A 16,371-nucleotide genomic window follows, 5' to 3' on the forward strand; every position below is an offset into this window, starting at 1 on the left:
ATCCATAAACTCTTTTAAAATTGTCCTCCATCTGAATAGAAGCATTTTCACAAACAGGCCTATAAACACATTTCAATTAATTCTCTGGTGAGATTTACCTTAATTTGGAATAGCCATTGACTTTTAATTCTTAATATTATGTAAGGTATTGCTTAATAAGAAATATGCAATTGCTTTTATTCGTTTTCACTGTTTCATGATAATTTAAATATATTGCAGAAATTTCACTACATTTCTGTGTGGACTGTAATATGCCATATTATTAATTAGGAGTTTAATATCATTATTATGTCTCTGTCTGACCTAGTTTGAAGTCCGGTCTACACAGACACAAACCAAAATAGCAAATAGTGTAAACTAAAAGTGATTTAGTTGTTTCAGTCCAAGTCTTTGTGTGGACACTCTTATTTTTGGAATAAAACTGGCTTAAGTCAATTTAGCTAAAATTGGTAAGAAAGTGTGTCCAAACCCTGACTGGTTTCGAAATAACTCAGCTGGTTTTAGGAACCCAGTTTAGTTAAATCAATACATGTTCGCATATAGCTTAGCTCTGATTTATTTGCATTTTTGTGGTTTGACTTCTAATTTTTTTCTCTTCAATTCTGATGGCCAGCTTTTATAGTAGGAAGGGTGGCACTGGCTACTTGTGCAAACCTTAGGCTTGTGATTCAGAGTTTACATTAGCAGGTCCAGGTTCTCAATAAGTCTCTTCTCTGCACACTGTTAAGGAGAAAATAGACATTTCCCACCAGATGTTTCACTGCTAATTGTTAACTTTGGAAATAAATGTGCTATTGTGAGTGCTATGATTAGCACTGGCAGTGCCAACAAAGCAACAGTCAGCACTGAATGCGTTGATCTATAATCTCAGGAATCTTGAACAAATATTTTTGTGCGCTCCCTGAGGGCTTCATAAAAGTGGTTTGAAGAGCTCTGTTTCTGTGGTTGGTTACTGATCCTAGAAAAATAGCCTCCTTAGAAGTCACTTAAGAAATCTTCCATTCTCCTTCTTGAGTATTGCTTGTGCAGACCCCCTTCTCAGTCATGTACCAAGCCTCAGGGAACAGGAGTTGTTAAACGCAACTGATCCAGCTTAGAATACCCTGGTGCATCTGAACTATGACACTGACACCACCTGAGGTGGAGTAAGACTTAATGGGACCTACATCCAAATCAAACAAAGGCCTCCCTTCCTCCCGCAAGAAATTTAAAATACTTGCATAGGGCTGGCAGTGAAGTAAAACATACATGTACTTGTAAAGCTGGCACATTTGCCATGGAAGTCACTGAGACAGTAAATCTGGAATACTACAATGCCGTGTTTACAGTCACTTTTCTCAGTAATATCACACTCCCCCTCACACCCAAATTGTATATGATCATGTATTGCCCTCAGAGAGCTCTGCCTGAAACAGTCACTCTAAGAACTATAAACGAACATATTCATCTCTATGGGCTATTACCTCCAAGACCCATAGCTCTTGGGGGTTCTCCCTATACCACTTCAAAATATGATTCTTTGTGGTAGTTGATGAGAGCATCAGGTCCAGCTCATCCACCAAAGCAGCCAGGCTGTCAATACTAGGAGGGCTCTCTCCTGCCTCGCCAATTCCCGCCACCCCCACCCCCGGTGTGGAGAGGAGGTCACTGCTGTGTCTTGGGGGTAAAGGAGGAGGACCTGTGTTCCTTGGCTTGCCTCCCTCAGAGGGAGAGGAGGTCCTGTGTCACCATCACTTCAAGCTGGGGGAGGGGGGCAGGAGCAGGGCTGCAGGGAGGCCCACATTATGGTGTGTCATTAATAGGGCCCTGAGTGCAGGAATTGTGTTCATTTTACAGAGTTAAGCATACTGTTAGCACTTAGCAAACAATTAACAGCATCAGTGCTGCTTACAATATATAGTGGTTACAAAATAGCATTTCATTAATAATTTGAGAAGCTTGTAATTATTTTCTGGGTTTAATCAGAAAGAAAATACACACTAATCTGTCGTTAATTATTTTAAAATAGAAAATCAAGACTCATTTCAATGATATTACAGGTACTGTAAAGACTTACTAAAATAATATAACACTTTGATTTTTTCTTTGTTTTGTATTTATTATTTTTTAGTGAAGACTTTGTATGAATTCTGCTAATCTGAAACCCCCTACTCGTCCCCCCCCTCCACCTCCCGGTCAACAAATTATTTATATATATATATATATATATATATATATATATATATAGATATATATATATATAGTTTGTACAGAAAGGTGTGTTGTTTCATTCAGTGGTGTTGTTTAAAAACCAATTAAGTCTATACATGTTTCAATTTGTGGGCTGTTTGTCCTTCAGACCTCATTGAAAAGCTAATAAATGGCAGTTATCCAAGAACACTGGCACTTTTGAATGACACATTCAGTTAATTATACTGAAATATCTGTAGATTAACTTCCTTTTATTTAATTTCTTCACTCAAGGAAATAAGTATCTTCCATAGTGTATGTACATCAATCTGAATGCTTTACAATTCTTAATGTCCTTATCTTTAAAATACCTGTGTGAGTAGGAAAGCTATTATCCCCATTTTACAGATGAGGAACTGAGACCCTGAGAAACTAAGTGACTTTCCCAAGGTCACAAAAGAAGTCTGTGGTGGAGTAGGAAATTGAACCCAGGACTCCTGAATCCCAGGTTAGCACCCTAACCTCTGGAACAACTTGTGTATGTGTATAGCTAAATACAAGGAGTGCTTCACATATAGATAGTTTATTTATATAGCGACAGCAAGAGAGACCATGCTCACTGATAACCTCTATATTTAGGTTGCTTTATACTTGCCATTATAAAAGATTCGTGTGGCCTTTTATCTGGAAAGCTGTCTCACCTCCTTTGTTTTCTGCTGGACTTTGATATTCATCAGGAAATACCCTCAGGCTCAACCTTATTTTATTCCATGAAATTCTGTTCAGCCTTTGCTCAGATATAAATTGTTTAAAATCTCCATTTTCCTTTTCTGTCTTTTGTTGCTTAAGAAAATATTAGGAGCCTGCTAAAAATAAGTGAACACTCTAACATTCTAAAGCCAGGTTCGTGCCTCCTTCTCAGACTCTCCTGGGGGGCAGGAGAGGAGAGATGAGCGGTCTGGATAACCCTGCTTCCCCCCACTCAAACCCTCAACCCCCTCCCCCACCCCCCAAAAAAACACAGCTGGACCCATCAGTCTTTTCTTCACCGCAAGGCATTCCATGCAGCTGGAGCGCCCAACTCCTGTTGCAATAAGAGACAGACAGACACAGGCCTTGTTCCTCTCAAGCACCCCTTGGACCAGCACATGTCCCTAGCAGCCTGTCCTCTCCTCTCTAGATCACATGGGGCCAGAGGTCCTCAACTTGTAGGAAGTGGAGGGAGAGCCAGACAAGCATGGCCTCTCCCTGCCAACCCAACCGACATCATCTCTGATAAGAGTCTTCTTCTGTTACTAGCACTTTGTGTTAGTCCTGTAGCTCAAGTGGTAGCAGTCTGTATTGCAGTGGTGAAAGTTCAGGGTTCTAATGGTGCTCATAATTCATTATGGGACAGACAATGGCATAGTTGTACATAATAAAAGGTTTTTATATTTATCCTTAAAAAAAAAAACGTGGTTAAAAGAAAGTTATTTAGATTGTAAAGTCAAGCAGTTGAAAGTTAGGAAATGCCAGACTTACAGTTGCCTGCACAACCTTAATTCTGTCCCTTTGTGTGTATATGTTATGGTACATATATATAATTTAATTACATTATCTCCTAACTATTTCATCCACTGGACCCATGCCTCATTCAATGCACAGAATGAACTCACAAAGGTTGCACAGGCAACTGTAAATCTGGCATTTCCTAACCCTTTTGAGTGTTTGACTTTGCACCTTAAATAACTTAAGGTATTTTATGTTTGTGCACATATAGTTAGATATAAATAAATCTTTGTAAAATAAAACATCTAACTTGTAGACTGAAATCATTTAGTCATTTATTTAATTTTTTATTCCCAATTGGATGAACACTTTATTTATAATGTATAACTCTCTAACCCAGCTATTTAATTTGTAAGCAGTTACTTATTGGCCCTGATCCTGTTTTGCAGATATGTTTAAATAATTTATATTTACATTTTTAAAAATGTGCTTAAAGACAAAGTGTATTGTCCCTGTATACAATAAGGGAAAGCATTTGAGAGTTGGAGATGCAAATTGCTATTTGTATCTGAATAATAGTTGCATTTAAAACAAAAAATCATGCTGGACTGTAGTAGAACATCTAGTCACTGGGTAAGATGTTGCTCAAGATTTCAAAAGACTGATGCCAAAGTTAGGCTACACAGCTACGCATTTTACAGCTTACTAATTGGTGGTGATGGTGGTGGTTGTTTGTATTTGTGGTACTACCCAATCAGGATCAGAATCACATTATGGTAGGATTACTCTGTTTTGCTGTTGAAAGGGAAGATGAGCATTTAATTAATGTAGATGCTGCATGAAAAATGTGTCTGGATCTGCTATAATTTAAATTAGTCATAAATGTGTTTGTAGTAATTATTCTTGCATATATTTTGTTTAACTTGTTAAACTATATCTGTAGGATAACGTGGAAAACTCACTTGGGGAAAACATGATCTAGTGAAATCTTACAATCTTAGACCATGATTGAGGACAGCTCTTAAAGTGTGTGCTTGAAGCTATGGCTACACTAGAGAGCTTACAGCAGCACAGCTGGACTGATGCAGCTATGCCGCTGTAAGCTCTCTAGTGTAGCCGCTCTGAACCGATGGGAGAGAGCTCCAGAGTTAAAGTTGCTCTGTCATCCCCTTGCAGAACTTTGTGTTTAGCAAAACTCAAACTTCTGAAAATGAGGAAATATACAGTTAAGGTTACCCATGCAGCCTTAACTCTGCCCTCTTTCAGCAATACTCCAGTATGCCCAATTAAAACACAAACCTTCACTCTGCCAACCCCACAGTTGCTGAAATGTACAAGCTCTTCAGCCGCTTTTACAAACCATTCACTGTCATCCACAGTATTCCATTTAACGCTATCTAAGGGCAAACAGGGGAGAGAGGCTTCCCCGTAAGAATTAATGTAAATTGAGTAGGTTAGGTTCCAGGGAAATTTTGTTCATCAGAAAAAAGACATACATATATACGTGTGTATATACATACATATATAATACACACACACACACACACAAAGGCTTACTGAACAAAAGGTTGGTGTTTAAGTTGCAGTTTTTCACATTGGTAAATCTTTGACTTTGTCATTTTTCTCTGTCCAACAGAAGGACTTGAGTTACAAAGGAATCTTTTAATGATGAGTAGGCTAAGCCTTTGGCAAGCCTATTTACAACAAAAGGAAATATGCATTTGCATTTTAATTGAGATAATTGTTATAATTTGCTCTTTGTTGGCTTGTGAAGATAGTTGCAGGACAAGTAAAGTTTGAAAACAACTGCTTTATTCCATGTTCAAATAATTAAAATTCAGTTGAATCTGGATAGAAATAGTCTATAAACTGCTATTCAAACATACTGCTTCTATAAATTGAAACCTTGCACAGTGGGATTCTTAGGTTATACAGATATTTTGGTGAAATGGCTAAAAAAAACTTTGTCGTGGTATAGTCAACTCAAATGGAAAGACCTCTTTGTCATAAGATGTATCCGTATTGTTGATGAGATAACACACCTACATCTCACCTGATGCTGCTGCAGTATACAAATAAGATTTGCTCCTCAGAATACTTTCATAGCATGTTACTCGCAGTGGTATCTACACATTTTCTATTGTGGAATATAAGAGATGTATTTTTAAACCAGTTAAATGCAGATCTTATAGTATAATCCTTTTTACGTTTTTATTGTTTGGTGAACTACATAAGTACTATCTCCAAGAATAAATATGAGAACAGTTTGAGAACTTTTTCATGTGAAGTGATCTATATTTCCTCCACAGTAGTGTCTGAAATGGCCGTTTAGTAAAATGTCCCACTGTAAATAATTTTTTTTGTTGGATTATTAGAATGGAAATTTAATTGTGCTTCTTGTTTACAAGGTGGTTTAGTGAAATTATCTCAGCTGTTTCTCATTTATTCAGATAGTTGTTTCCTACCTGAGGGTGTCTGAATTTCATAATGACTGTACATTTATTTCTCAATAACAACATTATATAAATTGCTATGTTCTAATTAGCTGGGGACTACTAGCCAATCAGAGCTCCAGGGTTTCCATCGAGCACAGTTACTTAGGAATGGCCACACTGATATTATGCTAACTCCTGCCCTCTGACGACTAGTGTCCCTCTGAATTCCACATCCATGTGTTTACGATAAACATGATTGCTTCAGATTATCAACCATTTCCCATCTCTGTTGTCCTACATGATTCCCTTCTCTCAACACCCCATCTTTTTTTTTTATTTCCTGAGAAGGATAAAGCCCCACCAGCACCTACCCTGCTGTGATGCACATAGTTTTCAGCTAAACTCTAGTTACTTTAAAAGCTTCCCTTCTTCCCTCTACTTCAGTTTCAGTAACACCAGCTTTCACGATGAGAGCGTCCAAAACTTCACTACTACTCTTTTCACTTTGAAACACTCTTTGGGGTAGGAGGAGGAAAAGGAGAGAAAAAGCTGAAATTATAAATTATGGTAGGGCAGTAGTGACCATCACCATTAAGACTCAGTTCTGTTTTGTACTTAAAATGGGGATTCAACTTCTGTTTTGTATGAAGAATATAGTGTATCTTTCCCAAATTTTACAGTATATAATCTGAGTAAAGATTACATTTTCTCATGGTTTTGAAGTGGATCTGCTAGCTTTTGATTTTAAATTAATTAAAAATAGACCCTTAAAGTTGACATGTGATTCTCATAATTTTTCTGACCCTTTAACTTAAAAACAGTGATGTGTAGAGAGTCAGAGATTTGTTTGTAATGAGACTTAGTCTGTCTCTAAGGATGCATAATTTTTAAATTAGCAAAAATTGTTAGTGATATTCATCATAATTGAAAACTTAGGTACCACAGATAGCCTGCTGTTCTCTGATGTAACATTTGGACGACTTGCGAACACTGTCAGAGGGAAAGAATATTGTCTATTGCCAGAAGCCCTTCAGTAATGCCCCCTCTATCTTAACAGTGGAAGGAGTGGATTTTCTAGTCTGAGGACAGTAGTGGGGCCTTATGGAAGAGACTCTTTGACAAAGCATTGGCTACTTTAGTGAAAGACAGCATCTTTGTAGAAAAGTATGTGCTTTGTAGAACAGTTTTGAATAATATGCAACACATTGTTTCCATATTAGTAAATTGTTTTTTTTTTTAAAGTTAATTGCTTGTGGGAGTGGTGGCTAATCCTTTCTAAGTAGCATGTGTGTTAAGAGATGCAGGATTCAAAGGCATGAGGATGCTCCCTTTTAGCTTGATGATAATCTGACTAGTCCTAGGCTGATAAACATTTGAGCCAGAGTTTATTGATCCTACAATAAACATGGTACCACCTCAGGTTTTTATCTATATATTCATGAAGTGGATTGAATAAATTCCAGCACCCAACAACACCAATATGGGGAGGATTATGGGGTGGGAAGGGTCAAGGTCAGAGTATGATGTACTCTGGCAACCTTGGTCCCTTGAGGGCAGTTGTTTGTTGGTGCAAGTTAGAGCAACACTTTATATACTCTAATTTAAGATAGGGAGGAGAAGAGTTGTTTTGTCAAGTCATCAATATCAGAGGGTCAGCAGATTGTTGTAAAGCTGCTGATCTTGCAACCCCACTAAATGAAGCCCAGTACCCAGGCGTCCAAGCTGACCAGGAGCCATTAAGAGTATTCACTACTCGTAGTCTCCAGCAATGCTTACTACGTGTGCTATAGAAAATCCATATATTAGATTTATGAGTGCTGAAGTATATATAGTAGCAGACTAGCTCTATGCTCTGCAACCCTTCACTTTATTTTTCATATCAAAGTGGCTGAATTCCTGCTGCAGGTACAAAGTGGAGCCCGACTTTAACTCCCATCCCATGACTTGGTCTTTTCATGACTTCCAGTCCATCAGTGGTTTCTCATCTCCTCCGTATCCTCTCTTCCCTTTCTGCCTTTGATGTGGCTGTTGAGTCTCTCCAGGATTCACTCTCTCCCATCCTTAACTCTTTTGACCTCTATCCCATTGCAAAGTCTGCTCCGCCAGCCCCCATCCCTGGCTCATCTCCAACATCCACTTCTAATGTTTCTGCTCTCCTATTTCAGAGCATCTCTGAAAGAAATCCTGTGATCAGACTGACTTCTTTCATTGCAAATTAATTTCTCTTTCTTCAATTCTGCCATCTTCCTTGCTAAGCAATTCTGCTTCTCTAACATAATTGAATCCCACACCCACAATCCCAGCTGCCTTTTTGACACCTTTGTCTCACATCTCAAACCCTCTCCTCTTTCTGCCTCCACTTGTCTCTCTGCGCAGGATCTTGTCAATTTCTTTCAAAAGAAAAATGACAAAATACGAGGCCTTCCCTTCCCTTCCTACACTCTCTCCTCCTCCAGCATTAAACACAAAAGCTTCTAATCTGGTCTCCTCCTCTAACCCCTCCACTTGCATCAGTGACCCCCATGCCCTCCCCTGATCTCCCTTGTGCCCACTGTCATGCCCTCCATACTCTTCGCCTGAACTTCTTTCCTGTGACTCTTTCCCCTCACAACATAAGCATGCTTTAGTCTTTCCCAGATTAAAAAAACCCACCTTTGACCCCACTGTCTCTACAAATACTTCCCCTTCTCCCTTTCATCTCTAAGCTGTTTGAACACACTGATTACAATGTGCACTCAGTTGAAACTGCTTTCACCCAAATATCTAGTAACCTATTCCTTGCTAAAGCACAGAACTAGTATATTACCTTCATGATCCTTGGCCTGTCAGTCAGCTTTGGCATTTCCTCCTTTAGTGTTCATGACTCTGTCCACTCCTGGGTCTCCTCCTACTTATCTAATTGCTCATTCAGTGTGTCCTCTAGAGTTCTTCCTCATCCCCCTTCAACTTTCCATGAGAGTTCCATGGGGCTCTGTCCACTTCTCTTCTCCCTCTACACCTTATTTCTGTAATATCATCTGCAAACATAAATTCAACTACCTTCTCTGTGCTGCCAACTCACCAATCTGCCTCTTTGCTCCAGATCTATCTATTCAAACTAAAACCTTGACCTGTCTCTTTGACATCTCCTTGTGGAGGTCTAGCTGTCATATCAAGCCCTAATATTACTCTCCGTAAGCCCTTTCTGCTACCTCCTGTTTCAGTCAGTGTGGACAACACCACCATCCTGCCTGACACAAAGGGCCTGTAATCTGGGTGTGACCTTTGACTCAAACCCCTCTCTAGATCTTCACATCCAGGCTGTGTCTAAATTTTGCAGATTCTTTCTGCATAACATCGCTAACATAAAACCTTTCGTATCCATCCACACAACTAAAACTCTCCTCCAGGTACTTATCTTGTATCAGGATTACTGCAACATCCTTCTCTAGGGCTTTGACAATTGCAACCTTGCCCTGCTCATATGCATTCAGAATGCTGCTGCAAAGATCGGTCTTCTACTCATCTCTTGGATCATGTCACCCCTCTATTTGCATCCTCCACTGGCTTCCACTCTCTATCACATCTAATATAACCTACTTGTATTCACTTTCAAGGCCTCTCATAGACTATCCCCACCCTACTTAATGAGGTGTCAACTCCTGCCTCCAGTTGGCCTATGATGTCAACATTTGTCACTCACTTGATAAATCTTCAACCAGGAACCTTCATGCTTTCTCCCATGCTGCTCCTCATGCTTGTGAGGAGCTTCCTGTAAAAATCTGCAAAATTACCTTATTATCTTCCTTCAGATTGCTCCATAAAACTCTCTCCCAGGATGCTTACGAAAATCCTGACAAAAGCTAGGCTGCTGGTGGTGAGACCCACTGCCTATCATGTTGACCTATATAGTGTCATTGTTTCCTTGTATCCCCCCATCTGTCTCTCTATCCATCTATCATCTATTTTTTTATACTTAAATTGTAAACTCTTTGGTGCAGAAGGCTGTCTTTTTGTTCTGTGTTTGTACAGCACCTAGCACAATAGGATCCTCGTAACTAGGGCTCCCAAATACTATAACAACAATAACAATAATTAGCAACCTCAACTAAAATGTCCCTTGAGACATGGGATATTAATGTGGGCCTGATAAAACTGATGAAAGGTTCTTTTGAACCACTCAGATCCTGTAACATTAAGTATTTTATAGAATCAAACAGGTTGAGAGTTCATCAAGTGCACCCCCTGATATTGAGGCAGGACCAAGAAAACCTAGACCATCCTTTGCCCAACCTGTTCTTAAAAATATCTAATAATGGGATTTTCACAACCTCCCTTGGAAGACTTTTCCAGGACTTAACTACCCTTATAGTTAGAAAGTTTTTCATAGTATCCAACCTAAATCTCCCTTACTACAGATGAAGCCCATTACGTCTTGTCCTATCTTCAGTGGGCATGGAGAACAATTGATCACTGTCCTCCTTATAACAGCACTTAACATAACACATTTAAAGACTGTTATCAGGTCAGTCTGTTGTCCTCCCCCACCCCACCCCCAAAATCTTCTTTTCTGAAGACTAACCATGTTGTTTTTAACCTTTCCTCATAGGTCAGCTTTTCTAAATCTTTTATCATTTTTGTTGCTGTCATCTGGACTCTCTCCAGTTTGCCCACATCTTTCCTAAAGTATGGCGTATAGATTTGTATACAGTACTTCAGGGCCTCATCAAGTAGAGTGGGACAATCACCTCTCATGTCTTTCATATGACACTCTTGCAAATAGCCCCAAAAATTATATTAGCCTTTTTCGCAACTGCATCACATTGTTGACTCATATTCAATTCATGATCTACTATAACCCCAGATTCTTTTCAGCAGGACTACCACTTAGCCAGTTATTTTCCATTTTGTAGTTGTGCTTTTTTGATTTTTTTTCCTAAGTGAAACACTGTACACTTGTTTTTGTTGAATTTCATCCTGTTGAATTCTGACCAATTCTCCAATTTGTCACAGTCATTTTGAATTCTAATCCTGTCTCCCAAAGTGCTTGCAACCCCTCCCATCTTAGTATCATTTGCATATTTTATAAGCAGACTTTCCGATCCATTATCCAAATAATTCATGAAAACATTGAATATTTCCAGACCGAAGACTGATCCCTATGGGACTCCACTAGATACACCCTCCCAGTTTGACAACGAATCATAGATAACTGCTCTTTGTGTATGGTATTTCAAACAGTTGTGCACCTACCTGATAGTAATTTCATCTAGATTACATTTCCCTTGTTTACTTATGAGACTCATGTGGGTCTATGTCAATAGCCTTACATGAAAGATGATATTCCTGGAGACAGCTTGCAGAGTGAGCAGATTTCAAGTCCTGGCAACTTTTATCCAACTTATCTAAATTTTACCAGGAGATGTCAAGGCCTCAGAAACATCCAAGATTCCTCTCCAAGAAGATGAGGGAGTTCCACCTTAATGATCCTATTGTCTTATAAACATTTTTCCCATCCTGATGAGGTCATTCTCCACATGCTCAATGTTAAAAGATCTTTGGGGCTGTATTTGAAACAGTTTTTGCCTAGTTTTTTAATTTTATTTATACAGTGTTGGGAAGGAGAACTTACATGTATGCATTATTAACCAAGAAAAACAGATAGTTTTTGCAAAAACAGATTTTTCCTACGAGAAAATTTCAGGTGAAATCCATGAGGTTTTTTATGTAAAACATAATTTTTTAAAAGCCACAAGCTTACTAAATTATCTTGAAGTGAGAAGATTTTCAGACTATATTTATTCACATCTTTATTATTTGTTGATTGTCGTCTGCATGCATATGAGGTCCTCCAATTTATTTATTTATTATAGCATGGACAGGCTTGTTTGCAACATAATTTACACATCTCATTTTCAGTATTTAAAGTGAAGTGATGTAGGCTATTTGGCACTTAACTCCCACCATCAGTATGAGAAGTGGGTCCCTAGGTTGTTCTGCTCATGACAGCTTCTGCTGTAAACAGAAGCCTGCTCCCAAAGTCGAGAGTAAATTCCCCATACTTTTAGTTTTACAATTTGAGTACTGCCAATTACATAATTGGCACACTGCAAGTATATGTACTTATAATGTATAATTATAAATCCTCATTAGGTAATTACAGTTAATTATTATGTAGTTTTGCTTCTCTCTGCCACTTGCTAATGTCAGCTTAAATTATGAAAATAAAATTTCACCACAAGAGGTTTTATTCACAATTTAAGAAAGGGATAAAAACTGCTTTGTAAAGTTGTGTATGCCCCCTCAAGGTGCTTATATAACGGGTTTGTTACTTCCCAAGCATGAGAATAAATAATTTTAGCATACATCCCTTGCCCCTCTCACCCACACACACTCACTCATCCTACTAGCAGAAATATTCCCCTCTGATATTGGTACATTTGGGGAGTTGTGGCATAGGTGGGGACACATCTCTGTAGTGTCTGTGGCAAAAGATGAATACCCTTTGCCGTTGTAATTATGTGCACTGGTGGACATGTTGACTGCCAGATAACGGTACATTTTGAATTACTTCAGTAAGAATTGTGGCCTCAGCCTTTAGTCTAGTTACCAGTGTGTTTTTATTTCTGCATCATCTTGAGTGTCGTAAGCAAAGATTCTTTTGCATGGTGAGTGTTTTCTCTAATGGCATTGGCAGGAAACGTGAATTTAAAGGCATGAAGGGACTGTAGTAATCATCTGCTATATAACACAGGCCATAGAATCTCCCACCAATAATTCCCAGATCATACATTTTAGAAAAATGTCCCAATCTGGATTTAAAAATTGCCAGTGATAGAGAATCCACCACTACCCTAGGTAAATTGTTCAAATGGTTAATTACCCACACTGTTAAAAATTTATGCCTACTGTCCAGTCTGAATTTTTTTAGCATCAACTTCCAACCATTGAATCATGTTATATCTTTCCTTGCTAAACTGAAGAGCCCATTATCAAATATTTGTTCACCATGTAGATGTTTATGGACTGTAATTGAGTCCTTCCTTAACCTTCGCTTTGTCAAAGTAAATAAATTGAGCTCTTTGACTCTGTCACCACAAGGCACATTTTCTAATTCTTTGATCATTCTTGTGGCTCTTCTCTGTACTTTCTCCAATTTATATCAATAGCCTTCTTGAATTGTGGACATATATACAATGGGCAGACACTATGCAAACTTTCTTATATAGCTCTCTATCTATGTATGTAACTACCCCTCTATTTGCACTTGTTCATGTTTCTTGAGGCAGGGACTGCCAGCTGAATTGTGCCACTTAAAGCCTTCTCTACGCTACAGAATTTACTCATTGCTGACATGTTTGAAGAGAAACAGCTGCACTAGTGCTAACTTCAGTATTCAAAACTCATGAGTTAAGCCCCTTAAAATCAAGAGATTGGTATAGAGACCCTGACATTTTACCCTAAATTTTATGCTGAGATTTGACAGTGTATTGCAGCTGAAACCACAATTGTATACTATTTTTACATTGTTATATACTTCTTTTCCTACCTTTTGTGAAAAATAAACACTGGCATAAGCAAAGTTGGCTCTCCAAGTTAAGGAGCTTCACTGTGTTTTTTCCTGTCTAGCATACTTAAATTTACAAAGGGAAAAAGATCAGTACAGAATTTGCAAGTTCAAAAGAATAATTGTGGTGATATGAATTGTTTTTCATCTATTGTGTGCAGTTTAGTGTAATTTGTAATAATTATAGGTTTGGGTTTCTCTTTAAAAATCCACTTTGATACCATCTTTAATGTTGTTATTTTCTGAATAAGATAAAGCTAGATCAATTTAGTTCTTGTTTTGAACTTACTGCATATTTTGCTGCTTTGCATAAATTGTTGCTCTGAATTGGTTAATATTCATAGCCTGAATTATATTAGCTTTAATCTAACATAGGTTGGCGGGTAGAGATAAGATACAGGTGGCTTGGAAAGATTACAGTTGATGCAACAATTGTGTATTTGCAGTCTGCATCTGTAGACCAATCTTTTCATTTAGAATCTGATAAATTACTGTCTCTGAGACTTAGTATAAATATTTACAAGTATTATAGTAATTTATATGCATTGTATATGCCTCTGACATTAATTTTTAACATGTAAAATGCAATGACATTAGTAATTTTTATCCAATTGTAATGTGAGCATATTTAGATGGAAGTCACCACAGCATTCAAAATAAATGTTATTAGCATATAAGACATGACATTTCCATTACCACTGGCGAACAAGATGAATAATAAGTTGAAATGCAGTGATCTAGCTCCACATTATTTAGGATAATGTTTTTTAAAATTGTGACTTTTTTTTTTTTTTTTTTAGTTCTCAAAGTGTGGCTTTCAGCCATTTATGAATGTTGCTCCTTGAGAGGAACCTAAGATTTTGAGAAGCAGCTATTTCAGTTTAATGTCTTGTGTACCAACCTCATTGTGGTTATATTTTTGTTCACTCTCCCCGCTTGCACCTTCTTTCCTAAGGAATTAATTGTTATCAAATACCATTGCAGTACAATAACTGTTGTGGTAGCACCTAGAGGCCCAACCAAGATCAAGGGCCTACGGTGCTCAGTGCTGAATGTACAAAGTGAAAGACAGTCTTTGTCCCAAAGATCTAACCATGTAAACAGACAAGACAAAACAAAGGATGAGAGTAAGAAAGCATTATTGTTCCCATTTTGCAGATGGGGAACAGAGATAGCATGATGTAAGCGGCTTACTCGGGGCCACAGTGGCATGAATGCTGCCTGTGGCAGAGACAGGATTTGAACCCAGATCTCCAGAATCTCAGTTCAGCACCTTAAACACAAAACCATAATTCAGTGACTTCTTAGTAATTATATTTCAGGGTTGTTCGTTTTTTTCTTGTGATGCTGCAGATATGTTATAAATTTTTAAAAATAAAATGAGACTGAAGATATTGAAGGCGTTTATAGGCATTTCACTGACTTTTAATGAGACTTAGACTCCTAAATGCCTAAGGGCTGTCTATATGAACATTTACTTCACACCAAGCTGGGGTAGGAATCTACCTCACACTAGCCTGCTGCACACTGACTGTCTGTGTAGACCTTGCTGATGTGTACTAACCCATTGCCAAGTGGGATTGATTAAAGCATACTAAGGAACTGTTAGTGCACATCAGCAGGGTCCACATGGACAGTTAGCGCATGGCAAGCTAGTGCAGGGTTGATTTACACCCCAGCTTGCCACAAACTATATGTTTGTGTAGACAAGCCCTAAATTGCTTTTGAAAATGGGACTTGGGAGGCTAAGTCATGTAGGCATTTTTGAAATTTTTTTATAATCTTCTTTGCACGTTGCTAAAACTTTTCCTTTGGAATAATACATGTAAAGACTCTTTTTTGCCAACACTGATCTCTTTATTTACAGTTACACCCATGGATATTTTGTATTAAGAATCAGTAATATCAATTGAATAAGCGTAATTTTTTGTCTCTTCTACACCAATCCATAAACAGGAAAAACAGGGTAATCCAAATACCATGTTGGAATACGGCATTTCCAGTAGAAAATAGGAGGAAACGAATTCTAATTCTCTTCTGTGCAAGTTTAACACATCCCCATTTCTGATTAAACCATTTTACTAGAGATAAGTCTGAGTTCCAATATGCCCTCCCATATTTCCCAAAAATTTTGAAGTATTCAGGACTTGCCTCTGTTTCTTACTTCCTATTTCAGGAAGCATAGAAGCTAATTCTTGTCATGATTTGGAGAGGATTCACAAATGTCCAACTGATAACAACCACCTTCTTTTTCTTCTGGATTATAGAGAAAAATCAAGAGATAAGGAGCACAATTTCATGAAATTGTGGATGGCAGGATGTTATTGACCCCTGGTTTCTAAATCTCCCACTCCTGAGATCCTAGGCTCTTTGAATTTCAGCACTGCCTACTGTTATGGTCTGTGCTAAATAGCTCTCCAGTGCTTTCAAAACCATACTCTTTGTGTAATATGTATTACATATTTAAGGGGGCTTTTGCCTCCACATTGTCTCTTTCCCTTAATTGGTTTCTATCCCATCAGGGTTCATGGAGCTGCTCCAACAGCTCTTTTGGCCTCATTAACGTTATAAATTTGGTAATTCTAACATCAGTTATCTCAGACTGAGGCTCCAATACCTGCTATTGAGGACTACCTATTCAATTCCAGACTAGTTATGAGCTCCTTAAAGGACCACCTGGCAGCAATACAGCTAATTATCCTGCCATTCAGTATTTTCACACCCTACACTTGT

The 16,371-nt window shown here is 38.2% G+C and overlaps 1 protein-coding gene across 3 annotated transcripts in view; it reads left to right on the plus strand.

Moving 5' to 3' along the window:
• The window catches only part of IPO11 (importin 11), a 233,387-nt gene that overhangs the window by 176,693 nt on the left and 40,323 nt on the right, over positions 1-16,371 (plus strand). The window lies entirely within an intron of this gene.

Source organism: Mauremys mutica, chromosome 6, assembly GCF_020497125.1.
Source record: "Mauremys mutica isolate MM-2020 ecotype Southern chromosome 6, ASM2049712v1, whole genome shotgun sequence".
NCBI classification, from domain to species: Eukaryota; Metazoa; Chordata; order Testudines; family Geoemydidae; genus Mauremys; species Mauremys mutica.